Here is a 5208-nt window from a genome sequence, read left to right on the forward strand (position 1 = left end):
CGGACAGAGAAGCTCGAGCTGCGGGAGTTACTGCACAGACAGGGCTGTGTCTCCTGAGGGGGGCCCAGCGGCCGCCTGGCGGGCAGCCCTCCAACGGGGAACCTGGAGGCAGGAGCAGGCGCACTTCCCCACAAAGAGAACACGCACCTCTGAGTGAGAGCTGGTGCTGTGGGGACGGTGTTGGAGATGGGGACGGATACATCGTGCAAATCTTTAGGTTCCAGGCAGAGAGGTTTAAATCCTAATCTTCATGGGAATGCTACTTGCTGACATTTTTTGAAGGGAAACAGCCATTTCCATTGGGTAAAAATGCCGTTGATTTAAGATCCATGACTGCAGGACACGTGTTGTAAGATGCGGCATCCCCGGATCAGAGACAGTAATAAGAGAAAGCCACAGATCGGGTAAGAATGAGGGAGCATTATGGAAGCTGGAGCCTGATGCCTTTTACTCTCTGCTCTAAATGAAAAGGCTCATTCTTATTTCCTTTTCTCTCCACAAATCAGAGGCCTCTATGTCTTTAAAAAAGTGAAAGCACAGTTAGTGTAAATGAAAATATCTGTAGCTGCGTCTGTAACTAGGAGGTGAACGCATGGGTTTAATGAGGCCAAGGACTTGAGAATCGCCCTGGCGGGTGGTCGGTCACCAAGAAGACCAGTTCTGCTCAAACACAACCTGGATGGCTGTTCTGCAGATGCAGACAAACACTTCGAACAAAACCACCAGACCAAGCAGAATCACAACACCGAAGACGTGGGAAGGCTCCCAGAAGTTACCGTGAGATGCCCCCTCGTCACAGCTGGGCAAGGGGTCCACTCAGCGTCCTCTGCTGCTGACCCTCGTCCCCAGGTGGCCCGATGACACCCTGTGCTCAGCCAGTGCTTGTGAGCCAGTGAACGAGGGTTCGGCAGACAATCGTGCACCCAGGCAGCCTCTGCGTGGAAGAGCTGGGATCTGTGAAATTACTCACGTAGCACTGGGGCCTTCCACGTGAGGGCCTTGCAAATACTTGAGGCAGCTTCTTCTCAAGTCAAATGTCTCTATTTGGTTCCATGATTTGGCACATATCTTTATTTCCAAGACTTCCTACTGTCCCGTGTCCGGGCTGTATTTGGTCAGCCTAAGACCTATGGCACCCAGGATGAAATAGAATTATTCCCCACTGTTGTCTACCCAGCCAGAGTGGACTCTGTGACTACATCTTTCCAAGCCCTTCCCAGCTCTTGAAAATTACATCAAATGGAAAGAGGATGCTGACAAGGCCACACAGGGAGGTACCACACACCCCTCCTGGAGGCTTAATTCATCTGTGAAGAAACCTCTGTGAGGGGCTAGATGTGGAGAGATCCGTGACATTTCCCACTCCCTCCCTCGGACCCGGACCGCAGGAGAAGATTCCTGGGAGCTGCCCTTTCTGAACGGAGGCTCAGTGAGCACTCGGGAACCTGGGAAGTTTGTCTCCCACTTTGCGTGGTGCATTTGAACCGCAGTGGCCCAGGTGTGAGTGTGAATGCAGACATGGTAACTCAGTACCTGAAATGGAAAATGCAGTTTCATTGCTCCAGAGATTTCTTTTTTTTAATCCTCACCTGAGGATATTTTTTCATTGATTTTTAGGGAGAGTGGAAGGGAGAGGGAAAGACAGAGAGAAATACTGATGTGAGAGAAACACATCGATTGGTTGCCTCCTGCATGAGCCCCGACCAAGGCCCAGGCTAGAGAGGATTCTGCAACTGAGGTACGTGCCCTTGACTGGAATCACATCTGGAACCCGCTGGTCTGCAGGCTCTACCCACTGAGCAAACTGGCTAGAGCAGATTTTTTTTTTTCAAATAAGTTGCTTCTACTTTTATTACAATATTGGATCATTAACTCATTCACCTTAATGTTGGGTAATGAGGCCCTCAAAGCAAGTGATACAAATGCTTTGCTTGCAATGCTTTATTTAGAAACTCCAATTTTATGGAAAAATCTTTCTCACTATTAAAAGTATTTGCAGTTCTTTGAGAAACTTTCTAGAACGCTTAGACTCCCATGCAATTAAGACCCCACTGTGATTCAGAACCAAAGGATTGGAGGACAGTGGTGAAGTGTTTCTCAAGTTATTTAAAATGTGTCGTTATAAAGTAGAATGTATTCTAGAAATGGCTGAAAATAGTCTGAAAAGAGAGAGTTTTCAGATAACAGTCTGGGACACAGAACAATAATAGTTTCAAGAAAAAAATTTTTGCCTGGCCAGTGTGGCTCAGTGGTTGAGCCCTTGGCCTATGAACCAGGAGGTCATGGTTTGATTCCCATTTGGGGCACATGCCCAGGTTGCAGGCTCGATTCCCCAGTAAGGGGGTGTGCAGGAGGCAGCCGATCAATGATTCTCTCTCATCATTGATGTTTCTATCTCTCTCTCCCTCTCCCTTCCTCTCTGAAATCAATAAAATATATTTTTAAAAAGAAAGAAAATAATTCTATAAAATGATATTTCTTTTATTAAAAATATATGATAAAAATTCTATCTTAAACTAAAAAGTAAACTTGAAGAATTAATAGTGAATGTAAATTAAGGGGAAAATAATCATCTATTGTTTTACCCCTTAGCTTATAGAAAGTTAGCTGATGAGAATAAGTCATCATCAGACTTGGTCATTTGAGAACAAGTTGCTACAAATTAGAGATAATCACCTGGAAATGTGTATTAAATGTAAAATATTCATAGATCTGATCAACAATACTGCTTTTGTATCTAAGGTACATGCATCAAGCTGTCTGTTGCAGCATTATTCATCACAGTAAAAACTATAGAGAACTTAAATGTCTATAATATGGTTAAACGATAAAAAATATTATTTGGCTGTAAAAAGAAGCATAAAATAGATGTTAATGTTAGTACTGGAGCGGTGACCTTGGATTAAAAATAAAAAGTTACAAAGTAATATAAAGACTATAGTATTTTTTCTGCAAAACCAAATAACATCATGTGTCACACACATATGTCATGGTGTGTCTGCAGGAGCATGAAGCCGTTGACACTGATTCCCGATGTGAAGGCACCATGTGACTAACAGCAGCTGTCCCTCCCTCCCCAGGAGCCGCTCCATGTGGACATGAAGAGAAGGGAAGAGAGCTTGCTGCTTGCACACATCTCCCCAACACCCCCGCGTCACCGCCTGGACAGGCAACATGGAAGCTCTGAAGCAGTCTCAGAGACTTGGTATAGAAAAGTGATGAGTTTTCATATGCGTCTTTTTCTGCTTTTAAAAAGTTACCACATAATATTTTTGGATCTTAATATGAAACTCTAAAAAACGTCATGGTGGATCTGCTTAGGAGCCACTGTGTGTGAGGTGGGGGTGAGGGCAGGAAGGAACTGGTGTAATTACCAAGAAGAATAGGGTGTCGTCCCCTTCCCAGCGGTTTGCCATGGTCCCCCTCTGGCCCTTCTGGCTCCGCTGCACCCGAGTCCAGGCACAGCTCGCTGTGAGCACGGGGAGGGCCAGCTGCTCCGCCAGTCCTCAGCCTGGTTCCAAGGGTGACCTTAGCATTTGCTTCCAAGTCCACATGCGCCATTTCCCACCCAAAGGCCCTGCTGTGAGTGAGTGCAACACAGGCCTTCAGAGAAGTTCTTTTCCAGGAGCTGCCTGAACACTTCTCCTCAAAACCAACAGCCACCAGGGAGAGCGCTTGCTCTCAGAGCCAGCCAGTGGTTCCAGCCTCAGCACCCTGCACGCAGACAGAGCAGGAGGTGTGTGCCAGCTCCCATTCTGTCCAATGTCCAGCTGGGTGGTCTGGCCGTCATCCCCATGAGTCTAAGCATTTAGCAAGCACGGGCCAGGCTTCTTCATTGTTTTCAGTGTCTAGCAGACTGCTTGGCACAATCAGTACTAATAAATGTTCATGGCATGACTGAAGACGCAAATAATGGAGCATTTGATGACTGCCTATTTAGTACAAGAACACAATTTATCTACTTCTTGAGTAAAACAAGAATAAAAGTATTGCTCTGCATCACAGCTTGGAGACTAAACGTGAGCCTCAGAGAAGGTAACTGAGGTGCGAGTGATCTGTGTAGTGCAAGTCTCGTGGAGAGAGAACGCTGTTGCGAGGTTGGTGAGAGACCAGCTGTGAAATGACAGGTCTCTGAGAGAAGTGCCGCACGCCCACGGCTGGGAGAGGCCCTGCCTCAGGAGCGCAGGGCTGAGTGTGCTCAGACACAGTCACCAAGACAAAAACAGAGCTGGGTGAGTGCACTTGATGGCTGTGCTCACTACATTTGGGTTTTCTCTTGTGCCTCCACTTTGATTTTGTTCCACTGTAATCACAAGGCACATCCTCAGTGGACCTCAAAAGATTAAAAACCAAATACTACTTTAGGAGTAGTTATGTAAATAAGAAATCATCTGAGTATGTCATTTGTTACATTAAAATACACAACATGCATTTCCCAACTCTGATGGTAACTTCCAGTTTCTCAAAAGCTCTTTAACAGGGATGCTCAGCTCTGGGAGGGGGGCGGTGCGTGTGCTCAGCTCTGACGGGGCCTCCGCTGGTCACTGGCCCGCAGGCATGTGCTTGGACCCGATGCTTGCTCTTTGCTTTCCTTTCTTTTTCCAAACTCAAGGAGGTAGGCCGGAGTATCTCCAAGATCACTCCCTTCTCTAACATGTTAAGATTTTGTCATTTAATTCTATTACTTTCCAATTATAATTCTACTTCAAGCATAAAATAAAACCACCATAATCCTGCTATCTCGGGTCAGCACAGCTTGCTCATATAAACCAGCTTAAGAGAGATTCGTAGGACGGCCTCGTGGGCACAGCATAGAGTGGGCGCTATATCAGCAGCTCCATTGTGCTCGCTAATCACATCAATCTAATGGCTGCCAAGCTCTCACCTGAATGCTCACATGAACACTCAGATGTCCACGCGCCCATTCGCCGAGGGCATCAGCTTTCCTCCTCCACCGGAACGTGGAAACCTGTGCCCGTCCATGATTTTACTGTAATTCTCAGGAATGAGATGCTTTCCGCACAGGCGAATGTGGGGGATGAGTGCGAATCCCCTGGCCTGCTGCGGCCCGGGTGGGCTGATGGACAGACCGCCACCCGGCTAGGCTGTGGGATGATGGGCGGGGAGGCGCGGGGCTGCTGTGGGCGGGGCTAGGTAATGAGCCAGCCGTGTCCTGGGCTTTCTCTTTCCGAATCTCCCAGGGACTCA

The sequence above is a fragment of the Myotis davidii genome, unplaced genomic scaffold, assembly GCF_000327345.1.
Source record: "Myotis davidii unplaced genomic scaffold, ASM32734v1 scaffold1104, whole genome shotgun sequence".
NCBI lineage: Eukaryota > Metazoa > Chordata > Mammalia > Chiroptera > Vespertilionidae > Myotis > Myotis davidii.